This window comes from Stenella coeruleoalba (assembly GCF_951394435.1).
Source record: "Stenella coeruleoalba genome assembly, chromosome: 6".
Classification (NCBI taxonomy): Eukaryota; Metazoa; Chordata; class Mammalia; order Artiodactyla; family Delphinidae; genus Stenella; species Stenella coeruleoalba.
In genome coordinates, this window is record NC_137151.1 from 25,712,089 (window position 1) to 25,727,608 (window position 15,520).

General features: G+C 43.7%; 1 long non-coding RNA gene across 6 annotated transcripts in view; it reads right to left on the minus strand.

Moving 5' to 3' along the window:
* Positions 1-15,520, minus strand: part of LOC307187927 — a 3,519,425-nt gene that overhangs the window by 3,339,998 nt on the left and 163,907 nt on the right. The window contains exons 1-3 of one of the 6 annotated variants that reach the window (XR_013828747.1): positions 11,854-12,009; positions 5,539-5,624; positions 804-881 (exon numbers count right to left, since the gene is read on the minus strand). This is a non-coding gene — a long non-coding RNA (uncharacterized lncRNA). Of the gene's footprint in view, positions 1-803; positions 882-5,538; positions 5,625-11,853; positions 12,011-15,520 lie in introns of those variants that run through there. The other 5 variants (XR_013828748.1, XR_013828744.1, XR_013828745.1 and 2 more) reach the window with 5 other exon arrangements.

Here is a 15,520-nt window from a genome sequence, read left to right on the forward strand (position 1 = left end):
CTAGCTGGAGGTGTCTGGACGGGCAAATTTAACTCTCATTTCCCACCAGGAAGAGGAATTAACCAAAGGCTCAGCATGCCATGTCGGAAACAGATTAGGGCCTGAAGCCATCCTGCGGTGTTGCGGCCAGGTCACAAGAAAGCGAGTTGAAGAAAGGAGCTCAGGGGCACTGTAATTCACAAACCTGCAGAGTTATAAATGACAGCTATCGTCCAAAAATAGACTGAAGTAAGGCTGCCAAGAGGACTTGAAAGCGGGGCAGAATTGCAGGAAACCGATTTCAGGAGGTAGACTGGAATTGCATTGAAAGCATAGGAAAAGAGGCAGAACGTCCACAATGATGCACTTGGCCAAAAAGGGCGTATGCGTTTTTTCCTGAATATATTCAGGAAAAAACGCATACGCCCTTTTTGGCCAACCAAGCAAGCTTGCAAAGGAAATCTGCACTACAATGAAGTCTCACTTCCCCCCCGGTCAAAAAGGCCATCTGAAAAAAGTGTAAAATCCAGAAAGGCAGGACAGGCCATGGAGAACTGGGAGCCTTGTTATGCTGATGGGCGGGATGTAAATTGCCAACAACCACTGGGGAAAAGTGTATGGTGTTTCCTGAAACATCTAAAAAACAAAGCAACAGAACCTAGGGCACTTCCACTTATGGTCCTATAGCTTAGGGAAATTAAAATCAAAAAGACACAGCCACCCCAAAGTTTGGAACGGCTCTGTTTACAAGAACCTTCTTTACAGTACAAGTTCAACATCGCAGAAAGTGAAAAATGGATAAAGAAATTGTGGTATTTACTTACAAAGCAATATCACTCAGCAATGAAATCTGTGTCACAAGGCCCTTAGCAGCACAATGAGTGGATTCAGGTATGATGATTCTAACTGAAATAAGTCACACAGAAAAAGAAACATCATAAGATATCAGTAATACACGGAATGTAAACTTGGCTACACAGGAACTGAATTACAGAACAGAACAGGGTCTCAAATTTAGAAAACCAACTTATGCTTGCTTAAGGGTAAAGGTGAGTTGGGTTGCTGCATAAAACCAGAGATTGAAATGAGCACAGATAAAGTTCCTTAAGTCAAATATGGAATAGACAAGAGCTACTCCTTGCTCAACGAAATGGACTCAACACCACATATTAAACGCCTAAGAATGTACCTGACTAGTAAGTATCTTAAAACCTATGGATTGCTATGTCTCTGAAAGAGAATCAAGCATGTGTACAGGGGTATAAACGCAGCAGTGATAGGATTGGAGAGGTTCGGTGAGCAAATGAAGACCCTTTGAAGTCATATTGCATGGTACCCATTCCACGGGTCTCAACTCTCCAGGTTTAAGGTATTCTTCCTTCAGCTAAAACATGCATGTGGAACCCAGAGTATGATCAACCATGTGAACGGGAGACGTGTTCAAATATGTCTCAGTTTTCCTCCCCTGGTACTCGGGTGCAACATTCCAGACGCTTTACTAACACTCTCCCGACTTGGAGAGTCAGTCCCTTTAACCTCCTGTTTGTCCCAGTTTGCAATTTCTGCAGAAGATGAACAGGAATAGCGAGAACCAATGAGAGGCTAGCTGGAGGTGTCTGGACGGGCAAATTTAACTCTCATTTCCCACCAGGAAGAGGAATTAACCAAAGGCTCAGCATGCCGGGCCGTAACCAGATTAGGGCCTGAAGCCATCCTGCGGTGTTGCGGCCAGGTCACAAGAAAGCGAGTTGAAGAAAGGAGCTCAGGGGCACTGTAATTCACAAACCTGCAGAGTTATAAATGACAGCTATCGTCCAAAAATAGACTGAAGTAAGGCTGCCAAGAGGACTTGAAAGCGGGGCAGAATTGCAGGAAACCGATTTCAGGAGGTAGACTGGAATTGCATTGAAAGCATAGGAAAAGAGGCAGAACGTCCACAATGATGCACTTGGCCAAAAAGGGCGTATGCGTTTTTTCCTGAATATATTCAGGAAAACACGCATACGCCCTTTTTGGCCAACCAAGCAAGCTTGCAAAGGAAATCTGCACTACAATGAAGTCTCACTTCCCCCCGGTCAAAAGGGCCATCTGAAAAAAGTGTAAAATCCAGAAATGCAACAGGCCATGGAGAACTGGGAGCCTTGTTATGCTGATGGGCGGGATGTAAATTGCCAACAGACACTCGGGAGAAGTGTATGGTGTTTCCTGAAACATCTAAAAAACAAAGCAACAGAGCCTAGGGCACTTCCACTTATGGTCCTATAGCTTAGGGAAATTAAAATCAAAAAGACACAGCCACCTCAAAGTTTGGGACGCCTCTGTTTACAAGAACCTCGTTTACCGTACAATTTCAATATCACAGAAAGTGAAAAATGGATAAAGAACTTGTGGTACTTACGTACAATGCACTTTCACTCAGCAATGAAATCTATGTCATCAGGCCCGTATCAGCATAATGAGTGGATTCAGGTACGATGATTCTAACTGAAATAAGTCACACAGAAAAAGAAACATCATAAGATATCACTAATAAACGGAATGTAAACTTGGCTACAAAGGAACTGAATTCCAAAACAGAACAGGTTCTCAAATTTAGAAATCCAACTTATGCTTGCTTAAGGGGAAAGGTGAGTTGGGTTGCTGCATAAAACCAGAGATTGAAATGAGCACAGATAAAGTTCCTTAAGCCAAATATGGAATAGACAAGAGCTACTCCTTGCTCAACGAAATGGACTCAACACCGCATATTAAACGCCTAAGAATGTACCTGACTAGTAAGTATCTTAAAACCTATGGATTGCTATGTCTCTGAAAGAGAAACAAGCATGTGTACAGGGGCATAAACGCAGCAGTGATAGGATTGGAGAGGTTCGGTGAGCAAATGAAGACCCTTTGAAGTCATATTGCATGGTACCCATTCCACGGGTTTCAACTACCCAGGTTTAAGGTATTCTTCCTTCAGCTAAAACATGCATGTGGAACCTAGAGTATGATCAACCATGTGATTGGGAGACGTGTTCAAATATGTCTCAGTTTTCGTACCCTGGTACTCGGGTGCAACATTCCAGACGCTTTACTAACACTCTCCCGACTTGGAGAGTCAGCGCCTTTAACCTCCTGTTTGGCCCAGTTTGCAATTTCTGCGGAAGATGAACAGGAATAGCGAGAAACAATGAGAGACTAGCTGGAGGTGTCTGGACGGGCAAATTTAACTCTCATTTCCCACCAGAAAGAGGAAATAACCAAAGGCTCAGCGTGCCATGCCGGAACCAGATTAGGGCCTGAAGCCATCCTGCGGTGTTGCGGCCAGCTAAAAAGAAAGCGAGTTGAAGAAAGGAGCTCAGGGGCACTGTAATTCACAAACCTGCAGAGTTATAAATGACAGCTATCGTCCAAAAATAGACTGAAGTAAGGCTGCCAAGAGGACTTGAAAGCGGGGCAGAATTGCAGGAAACCGATTTCAGGAGGTAGACTGGAATTGCATTGAAAGCATAGGAAAAGAGGCAGAACGTCCACAATGATGCACTTGGCCAAAAAGGGCGTATGCGTTTTTTCCTGAATATATTCAGGAAAAAACGCATACGCCCTTTTTGGCCAACCAAGCAAGCTTGCAAAGGAAATCTGCACTACAATGAAGTCTCACTTCCCCCCGGTCAAAAGGGCCATCTGAAAAAAGTGTAAAATCCAGAAAGGCAGGACAGGCCATGGAGAACTGGGCGCCTTGTTATGCTGATGGGCGGGATGTAAATTGCCAACAACCACTCGGGAGAAGTGTATGGTGTTTCGTGAAACATCTAAAAAACAAAGCAACAGAACCTAGGGCACTTCCACTTATGGTCCTATAGCTTAGGGAAATTAAAATCAAAAAGACACAGCCACCCCAAAATTTGGGACGCCTCTGTTTACAAGAACCTCGTTTACAGTACAAGTTCAACATCGCAGAAAGTGAAAAATGGATAAAGAAGTTGTGGTATTTACTTACAAAGCAATATCACTCAGCAATGAAATCTATGTCATCAGACCCTTAGCAGCACAATGAGTGGATTCAGGTATGATGATTCTAACTGAAATAAGTCACACAGAAAAAGAAACATCATAAGATATCAGTAATACACGGAATGGAAACTTGGCTACACAGGAACTGAATTACAGAACAGAACAGGGACTCAAATTTAGAAAACCAACTTATGCTTGCTTAAGGGGAAAGGTGAGTTGGGGTGCTGCATAAAACCAGAGATTGAAATGAGCACAGATAAAGTTCCTTAAGCCAAATATGGAATAGACAAGAGCTACTCCTTGCTCAACGAAATGGACTCAACACCGCATATTAAACGCCAAAGAATGTACCTGACTAGTAAGTATCTTAAAACCTATAGACTGCTATGTCTCCGAAAGAGAATCAAGCATGTGTACAGGGGCATAAACGCAGCAGTGATAGGATTGGAGAGGTTCGGTGAGCAAATGAAGACCCTTTGAAGTCATATTGCATGGTACCCATTCCACGGGTCTCAACTACCCAGGTTTTAGGTATTCTTCCTTCAGCTAAAACATGCATGTGGAACCCAGAGTATGATCAACCATGTGATCGGGAGACGTGTTCAAATATGTCTCAGTTTTCCTCCCCTGGTACTCGGGTGCAACATTCCAGACGCTTTACTAACACTCTCCCCACTTGGAGAGTCAGCGCCTTTAACCTCCTGTTTGGCCCAGTTTGCAATTTCTGCGGAAGATGAACAGGAATAGCGAGAACAAATGAGAGGCTAGCTGGAGGTGTCTGGACGGGCAAATTTAACTCTCATTTCCCACCAGGAAGAGGAAATAACCAAAGGCTCAGCGTGCCGTACCGGAACCAGATTAGGGCCTGAAGCCATCCTGCGGTGTTGCGGCCAGCTCAAAAGAAAGCGAGTTGAAGAAAGGAGCTCAGGGGCACTGTAATTCACAAACCTGCAGAGTTATAAATGACAGCTATCGTCCAAAAATAGACTGAAGTAAGGCTGCCAAGAGGACTTGAAAGCGGGGCAGAATTGCAGGAAACCGATTTCAGGAGGTAGACTGGAATTGCATTGAAAGCATAGGAAAAGAGGCAGAACGTCCACAATGATGCACTTGGCCAAAAAGGGCGTATGCGTTTTTTCCTGAATATATTCAGGAAAAAACGCATACGCCCTTTTTGGCCAACCAAGCAAGCTTGCAAAGGAAATCTGCACTACAATGAAGTCTCACTTCCCCCCCGGTCAAAAAGGCCATCTGAAAAAAGTGTAAAATCCAGACAGGCAGGACAGGCCATGGAGAACTGGGAGCCTTGTTATGCTGATGGGCGGGATGTAAATTGCCAACAACCACTGGGGAAAAGTGTATGGTGTTTCCTGAAACATCTAAAAAACAAAGCAACAGAACCTAGGGCACTTCCACTTATGGTCCTATAGCTTAGGGAAATTAAAATCAAAAAGACACAGCCACCCCAAAGTTTGCAACGGCTCTGTTTACAAGAACCTTCTTTACAGTACAAGTTCAACATCGCAGAAAGTGAAAAATGGATAAAGAAGTTGTGGTATTTACTTAAAAAGCAATATCACTCAGCAATGAAATCTGTGTCACAAGGCCCTTAGCAGCACAATGAGTGGATTCAGGTATGATGATTCTAACTGAAATAAGTCACACAGAAAAAGAAACATCATAAGATATCAGTAATACACGGAATGTAAACTTGGCTACACAGGAACTGAATTACAGAACAGAACAGGGTCTCAAATTTAGAAAACCAACTTATGCTTGCTTAAGGGGAAAGGTGAGTTGGGGTGCTGCATAAAACCAGAGATTGAAATGAGCACAGATAAAGTTCCTTAAGTCAAATATGGAATAGACAAGAGCTACTCCTTGCTCAACGAAATGGACTCAACACCGCATATTAAACGCCTAAGAATGTACCTGACTAGTAAGTATCTTAAAACCTATGGATTGCTATGTCTCTGAAAGAGAATCAAGCATGTGTACAGGGGCATAAACGCAGCAGTGATAGGATTGGAGAGGTTCGGTGAGCAAATGAAGACCCTTTGAAGTCATATTGCATGGTACCCATTCCACGGGTCTCAACTCTCCAGGTTTAAGGTATTCTTCCTTCAGCTAAAACATGCATGTGGAACCCAGAGTATGATCAACCATGTGAACGGGAGACGTGTTCAAATATGTCTCAGTTTTCCTCCCCTGGTACTCGGGTGCAACATTCCAGACGCTTTACTAACACTCTCCCCACTTGGAGAGTCAGTCCCTTTAACCTCCTGTTTGGCCCAGTTTGCAATTTCTGCAGAAGATGAACAGGAATAGCGAGAACCAATGAGAGGCTAGCTGGAGGTGTCTGGACGGGCAAATTTAACTCTCATTTCCCACCAGGAAGAGGAATTAACCAAAGGCTCAGCATGCCGGGCAGTAACCAGATTAGGGCCTGAAGCCATCCTGCGGTGTTGCGGCCAGGTCACAAGAAAGCGAGTTGAAGAAAGGAGCTCAGGGGCACTGTAATTCACAAACCTGCAGAGTTATAAATGACAGCTATCGTCCAAAAATAGACTGAAGTAAGGCTGCCAAGAGGACTTGAAAGCGGGGCAGAATTGCAGGAAACCGATTTCAGGAGGTAGACTGGAATTGCATTGAAAGCATAGGAAAAGAGGCAGAACGTCCACAATGATGCACTTGGCCAAAAAGGGCGTATGCGTTTTTTCCTGAATATATTCAGGAAAACACGCATACGCCCTTTTTGGCCAACCAAGCAAGCTTGCAAAGGAAATCTGCACTACAATGAAGTCTCACTTCCCCCCGGTCAAAAGGGCCATCTGAAAAAAGTGTAAAATCCAGAAAGGCAACAGGCCATGGAGAACTGGGAGCCTTGTTATGCTGATGGGCGGGATGTAAATTGCCAACATACACTCGGGAGAAGTGTATGGTGTTTCCTGAAACATCTAAAAAACAAAGCAACAGAGCCTAGGGCACTTCCACTTATGGTCCTATAGCTTAGGGAAATTAAAATCAAAAAGACACAGCCACCTCAAAGTTTGGGACGCCTCTGTTTACAAGCACCTCGTTTACCGTACAATTTCAATATCACAGAAAGTGAAAAAGGATAAAGGACTTGTGGTACTTACGTACAATGCAGTATCACTCAGCAATGAAATCTATGTCATCAGGCCCGTATCAGCATAATGAGTGGATTCAGGTACGATGATTCTAACTGAAATAAGTCACACAGAAAAAGAAACATCATAAGATATCACTAATAAACGGAATGTAAACTTGGCTACAAAGGAACTGAATTCCAAAACAGAACAGGTTCTCAAATTTAGAAATCCAACTTATGCTTGCTTAAGGGGAAAGGTGAGTTGGGTTGCTGCATAAAACCAGAGATTGAAATGAGCACAGATAAAGTTCCTTAAGCCAAATATGGAATAGACAAGAGCTACTCCTTGCTCAACGAAATGGACTCAACACCGCATATTAAACGCCTAAGAATGTACCTGACTAGTAAGTATCTTAAAACCTATGGATTGCTATGTCTCTGAAAGAGAATCAAGCATGTGTACAGGGGCATAAACGCAGCAGTGATAGGATTGGAGAGGTTCGGTGAGCAAATGAAGACCCTTTGAAGTCATATTGCATGGTACCCATTCCACGGGTTTCAACTACCCAGGTTTAAGGTATTCTTCCTTCAGCTAAAACATGCATGTGGAACCTAGAGTATGATCAACCATGTGATTGGGAGACGTGTTCAAATATGTCTCAGTTTTCGTACCCTGGTACTCGGGTGCAACATTCCAGACGCTTTACTAACACTCTCCCGACTTGGAGAGTCAGCGCCTTTAACCTCCTGTTTGGCCCAGTTTGCAATTTCTGCGGAAGATGAACAGGAATAGCGAGAAACAATGAGAGACTAGCTGGAGGTGTCTGGACGGGCAAATTTAACTCTCATTTCCCACCAGAAAGAGGAAATAACCAAAGGCTCAGCGTGCCATGCCGGAACCAGATTAGGGCCTGAAGCCATCCTGCGGTGTTGCGGCCAGGTCACAAGAAAGCGAGTTGAAGAAAGGAGCTCAGGGGCACTGTAATTCACAAACCTGCAGAGTTATAAATGACAGCTATCGTCCAAAAATACACTGAAGTAAGGCTGCCAAGAGGACTTGAAAGCGGGGCAGAATTGCAGGAAACCGATTTCAGGAGGTAGACTGGAATTGCATTGAAAGCATAGGAAAAGAGGCAGAACGTCCACAATGATGCACTTGGCCAAAAAGGGCGTATGCGTTTTTTCCTGAATATATTCAGGAAAAAACGCATACGCCCTTTTTGGCCAACCAAGCAAGCTTGCAAAGGAAATCTGCACTACAATGAAGTCTCACTTCCCCCCGGTCAAAAGGGCCATCTGAAAAAAGTGTAAAATCCAGAAAGGCAGGACAGGCCATGGAGAACTGGGCGCCTTGTTATGCTGATGGGCGGGATGTAAATTGCCAACAACCACTCGGGAGAAGTGTATGGTGTTTCGTGAAACATCTAAAAAACAAAGCAACAGAACCTAGGGCACTTCCACTTATGGTCCTATAGCTTAGGGAAATTAAAATCAAAAAGACACAGCAACCCCAAAGATTGGAACGGCTCTGTTTACAAGAACCTCCTTTACAGTACAAGTTCAACATCACAGAAAGTGAAAAATGGATAAAGAAGTTGTGGTAGTTACTTACAAAGCAATATCACTCAGCAATGAAATCTGTGTCATCAGGCCCTTAGCAGCACAATGAGTGGATTCAGGTATGATGATTCTAACTGAAATAAGTCACACAGAAAAAGAAACATCATAAGATATCTGTAATACACGGAATGTAAACTTGGCTACACAGGAACTGAATTACAGAACAGAACAGGGTCTCCAATTTAGAAAACCAACTTATGCTTGCTTAACAGGAAAGGTGAGTTGGGGTGCTGCATAAAACCAGAGATTGAAATGAGCACAGATAAAGTTCCTTAAGCCAAATATGGAATAGACAAGAGCTACACCTTGCTCAACGAAATGGACTCAACACCACATATTAAACGCCTAAGAACGTACCTGACTAGTAAGTATCTTAAAACCTATAGATTGCTATGTCTCCGAAAGAGAATCAAGCATGTGTACAGGGGCATAAACGCAACAGTGATACGATTGGAGAGGTTCGGTGAGCAAATGTAGACCCTTTGAAGTCATATTTCATGGTACCCATTCCACGGGTTTTAACTACCCAGGTTTTAGGTATTCTTCCTTCAGCTAAAACATGCATGTGGAACCCAGAGTATGATCAACCATGTGATCGGGAGACATGTTCAAATATGTCTCAGTTTTCCTCCCCTGGTACTCGGGTGCAACATTCCAGACGCTTTACTAACACTCTCCCCACTTGGAGAGTCAGCGCCTTTAACCTCGTGTTTGGCCCAATTTGCAATTTCTGCGGAAGATGAACAGGAATAGCGAGAACCAATGAGAGGCTAGCTGGAGGTGTCTGGATGGGCAAATTTAACTCTCATTTCCCACCAGGAAGAGGAAATAACCAAAGGCTCAGCATGCTGTACCGGAACCAGATTAGGGCCTGAAGCCATCCTGCGGTGTTGCGGCAGCTCAAAAGAAAGCGAGGTGAAGAAAGGAGCTCAGGGGCACTGTAATTCACAAACCTGCAGAGTTATAAATGACAGCTATCGTCCAAAAATATACTGAAGTAAGGCTGCCAAGAGGACTTGAAAGCGGGTCAAAATTGCAGGAAACCAATTTCAGGATGTAGACAGGAATTGCATTTCAAGCATAGGAAAAGAGGCAGAACGTCCACAGTGATGCACTTGGCCAAAAAGGCCGTATGCGTTTTTTCCTGAATATATTCAGGAAAAAACGCATACGCCCTTTTTGGCCAACCAAGCAAGCTTGCAAAGGAAATCTGCACTACAATGAAGTCTCACTTCCCCCCGGTCAAAAGGGCCATCTGAAAAAAGTGTAAAATCCAGAAAGGCAGGACAGGCCATGGAGAACTGGGAGCCTTGTTATGCTGATGGGCGGGATGTAAATTGCCAACAGACACTCGGGAGAAGTGTATGGTGTTTCCTGAAACATCTAAAAAACAAAGCTACAGAGCCTAGGGCACTTCCACTTATGGTCCTATAGCTTAGGGAAATTAAAATCAAAAAGACACAGCCACCCCAAAGTTTGGGACGCCTCTGTTTACAAGAACCTCGTTTACCGTACAAGTTCAATATCACAGAAAGTGAAAAATGGATAAAGAACTTGTGGTACTTACGTACAATGCAGTATCACTCAGCAATGAAATCTATGTCATCAGGCCCGTAGCAGCATAATGAGTGGATTCAGGTACGATGATTCTAACTGAAATAAGTCACACAAAAAAAGAAACATCAAAAGATATCACTAATGCACGGAATGTAAACTTGGCTATACTTGAACTGAATTCCAAAACAGAACACGGTCTCAAATTTAGAAAACCAACTTATGCTTGCTTAAGGGGAAAGGTGAGTTGGGGAGCTGCATAAAACCAGAGATTGAAATGAGCACAGATAAAGTTCCTTAAGCCAAATATGGAGCAGACAAGAGCTACTCCTTGCTCAACGAAATGGACTCAACACCCCATATTAAACACCTAAGAATGTACCTGACTAGTAAGTATCTTAAAACCTAGGGATTGCTATGTCTCCGAAAGAGAATCAAGCGTGTGTACTGGGGCATAAATGCAGCAGTGATAGGATTGGAGAGGTTCGGTGAGCAAATGAAGACCCTTTGAAGTCATATTGCATGGTACACATTCCACGGGTCTCAACTCTCCAGGTTTAAGGTATTCTTCCTTCAGCTAAAACATGCATGTGGAACCCAGAGTATGATCAACCGTGTGATCGGGAGACGTGTTCAAATATGTCTCAGTTTTCATACCCTGGTACTCGGGTGCAACATTCCAGATGCTTTACTAACACTCTCCCTACTTGGAGAGTCAGTGCCTTTAACCTCCTGTATGGCACAGTTTGCAATTTCTGCGGAAGATGAACAGGAATAGTGAGAACCAATGAGAGACTACCTGGAGGTGTCTGAACGGGCAAATTTAACTCTCATTTCCCACCAGGAAGAGGAATTAACCAAAGGCTCAGCGTGCCATGCCGGAACCACATTAGGGCCTGAAGACATCCTGCGGTGTTGCGGCCAGCTCACAAGAAAGCGAGTTGAAGAAAGGAGCTCAGGGGCATTGTAATTCACAAACCTGCAGAGTTATAAATGACACCTATTGTCCAAAAATAGACTGAAGTAAGGCTGCCAAGAGGACTTGAAAGCAGGGCAGAATTGCAGGAAACCAATTTCAGGAGGTAGACTGAAATTGCATTTCAAGCATAGGAAAAGAGGCAGAACATCTACAGTGATGCACTTGGCCAAAAAGGGCGTATGCGTGTTTTCCTGAATATATTCAGGAAAACACGCATACGCCCTTTTTGGCCAACCAAGCAAGCTTGCAAAGAAATCTGCACTACAATGAAGTCTCACTTCCCCCCGGTCAAAAGGGCCATCTGAAAAAAGTGTAAAATCCAGAAAGGCAGGAGAGGCCATGGAGAACTGGGAGCCTTGTTATGCTGATGGGCGGGATGTAAATTGCCAACAGCCACTCGGGAGAAGTGTATGGTGTTTCCTGAAACATCTAAAAAACAAAGCAACAGAGCCTAGGGCACTTCCACTTATGGTCCTATAGCTTAGGGAAATTAAAATCAAAAAGACACAGCCACCTCAAAGTTTGGGACGCCTCTGTTTACAAGAACCTCGTTTACCGTACAAATTCAATATCACAGAAAGTGAAAAATGGATAAAGAACTTGTGGTACTTACGTACAATGCAGTATCACTCAGCAATGAAATCTGTGTCATCAGGCCCGTAGCAGCACAATGAGTGGATTCAGGTACGATGATTCTAACTGAAATAAGTCACACAGAAAAAGAAACATCATAAGATATCACTAATACACGGAATGTAAACTTGGCTACACAGGAACTGAATTCCAAAACAGAACAGGGTCTCAAATTTAGAAAACCAACTATGCTTGCTTAAGGGTAAAGGTGAGTTGGGGTGCTGCATAAAACCAGAGATTGAAATGAGCACAGATAAATTTCCTTAAGCCACATATGGAATAGACAAGAGCTACTCCTTGCTCAACGAAATGGACTCAACACCCCATATTAAACGCCTAAGAATGTACCTGACTAGTAAGTATCTTAAAACCTATGGATTGCTATGTCTCCAAAAGAGAATCAAGCGTGTGAAAAGGGGCATAAACGCAGCAGTGATAGGATTGGAGAGGTTCGGTGAGCAAATGAAGACCCTTTGAAGTCATATTGCATGGTACCCATTACACGGGTCTCAACTCTCCAGGTTTAAGGTATTCTTCCTTCAGCTAAAACATGCATGTGGAACCCAGAGTATGATCAACCGTGTGAACGGGAGCCGTGTTCAAATATGTCTCAGTTTTCCTCCCCTGGTACTCGGGTGCAACATTCCAGATGCTTTACTAACACTCTCCCTACTTGGAGAGTCAGTGCCTTTAACCTCCTGTTTGCCCCAGTTTGCAATTTCTGCGGAAGATGAACAGGAATAGCGAGAACCAATGAGAGACTACCTGGAGGTGTCTGAACGGGCAAATTTAACTCTCATTTCCCACCAGGAAGAGGAATTAACCAAAGGCTCAGCGTGCCATGCCGGAACCACATTAGGGCCTGAAGACATCCTGCAGTGTTGCGGCCAGCTCACAAGAAAGCGAGTTGAAGAAAGGAGCTCAGGGGCACTGTAATTCACAAACCTGCAAAGTTATAAATGACAGCTATCGTCTAAAAATAGACTGAAGTAAGGCTGCCAAGAGGACTTGAAAGCGGGGCAGAATAGCAGGAAACCGATTTCAGGAGGTAGACTGGAATTGCATTGAAAGCATAGGAAAAGAGGCAGAACGTCCACAATGATGCACTTGGCCAAAAAGGGCGTATGCGTTTTTTTCCTGAATATATTCAGGAAAAAACGCATACGCCCTTTTTGGCCAACCAAGCAAGCTTGCAAAGGAAATCTGCACTACAATGAAGTCTCACTTCCCCCCGGTCAAAAGGGCCATCTGAAAAAAGTGTAAAATCCAGAAAGGCAGGACAGGCCATGGAGAACTGGGAGCCTTGTTATGCTGATGGGCGGGATGTAAATTGCCAACAACCACTCGGGAGAAGTGTATGGTGTTTCCTGAAACATCTAAAAAACAAAGCTACAGAGCCTAGGGCACTTCCACTTATGGTCCTATAGCTTAGGGAAATTAAAATCAAAAAGACACAGCCACCCCAAAGTTTGGGACGCCTCTGTTTACAAGAACCTCGTTTACCGTACAAGTTCAATATCACAGAAAGTGAAAAATGGATAAAGAACTTGTGGTACTTACGTACAATGCAGTATCACTCAGCAATGAAATCTATGTCATCAGGCCCGTAGCAGCATAATGAGTGGATTCAGGTACGATGATTCTAACTGAAATAAGTCACACAAAAAAAGAAACATCAAAAGATATCACTAATGCACGGAATGTAAACTTGGCTACACTGGAACTGAATTCCAAAACAGAACACGGTCTCAAATTTAGAAAACCAACTTATGCTTGCTTAAGGGGAAAGGTGAGTTGGGGAGCTGCATAAAACCAGAGATTGAAATGAGCACAGATAAAGTTCCTTAAGCCAAATATGGAGCAGACAAGAGCTACTCCTTGCTCAACGAAATGGACTCAACACCCCATATTAAACGCCTAAGAATGTACCTGACTAGTAAGTATCTTAAAACCTAGGGATTGCTATGTCTCCGAAAGAGAATCAAGCGTGTGTACTGGGGCATAAATGCAGCAGTGATAGGATTGGAGAGGTTCGGAGAGCAAATGAAGACCCTTTGAAGTCATATTGCATGGTACACATTCCACGGGTCTCAACTCTCCAGGTTTAAGGTATTCTTCCTTCAGCTAAAACATGCATGTGGAACCCAGAGTATGATCAACCGTGTGATCGGGAGACGTGTTCAAATATGTCTCAGTTTTCATACCCTGGTACTCGGGTGCAACATTCCAGATGCTTTACTAACACTCTCCCTACTTGGAGAGTCAGTGCCTTTAACCTCCTGTATGGCACAGTTTGCAATTTCTGCGGAAGATGAACAGGAATAGTGAGAACCAATGAGAGACTACCTGGAGGTGTCTGAACGGGCAAATTTAACTCTCATTTCCCACCAGGAAGAGGAATTAACCAAAGGCTCAGCGTGCCATGCCGGAACCACATTAGGGCCTGAAGACATCCTGCGGTGTTGCGGCCAGCTCACAAGAAAGCGAGTTGAAGAAAGGAGCTCAGGGGCACTGTAATTCACAAACCTGCAGAGTTATAAATGACAGCTATCGTCCAAAAATAGACTGAAGTAAGGCTGCCAAGAGGACTTGAAAGCAGGGCAGAATTGCAGGAAACCAATTTCAGGAGGTAGACAGGAATTGCATTTCAAGCATAGGAAAAGAGGCAGAACATCTACAGTGATGCACTTGGCCAAAAAGGGCGTATGCGTGTTTTCCTGAATATATTCAGGAAAACACGCATACGCCCTTTTTGGCCAACCAAGCAAGCTTGCAAAGGAAATCTGCACTACAATGAAGTCTCACTTCCCCCCGGTCAAAAGGGCCATCTGAAAAAAGTGTAAAATCCAGAAAGGCAGGAGAGGCCATGGAGAACTGGGAGCCTTGTTATGCTGATGGGCGGGATGTAAATTGCCAACAGCCACTCGGGAGAAGTGTATGGTGTTTCCTGAAACATCTAAAAAACAAAGCAACAGAGCCTAGGGCACTTCCACTTATGGTCCTATAGCTTAGGGAAATTAAAATCAAAAAGACACAGCCACCTCAAAGTTTGGGACGCCTCTGTTTACAAGAACCTCGTTTACCGTACAAATTCAATATCACAGAAAGTGAAAAATGGATAAAGAACTTGTGGTACTTACGTACAATGCAGTATCACTCAGCAATGAAATCTGTGTCATCAGGCCCGTAGCAGCACAATGAGTGGATTCAGGTACGATGATTCTAACTGAAATAAGTCACACAGAAAAAGAAACATCATAAGATATCACTAATACACGGAATGTAAACTTGGCTACACAGGAACTGAATTCCAAAACAGAACAGGGTCTCAAATTTAGAAAACCAACTATGCTTGCTTAAGGGTAAAGGTGAGTTGGGGTGCTGCATAAAACCAGAGATTGAAATGAGCACAGATAAATTTCCTTAAGCCACATATGGAATAGACAAGAGCTACTCCTTGCTCAACGAAATGGACTCAACACCCCATATTAAACGCCTAAGAATGTACCTGACTAGTAAGTATCTTAAAACCTATGGATTGCTATGTCTCCAAAAGAGAATCAAGCGTGTGAAAAGGGGCATAAACGCAGCAGTGATAGGATTGGAGAGGTTCGGTGAGCAAATGAAGACCCTTTGAAGTCATATTG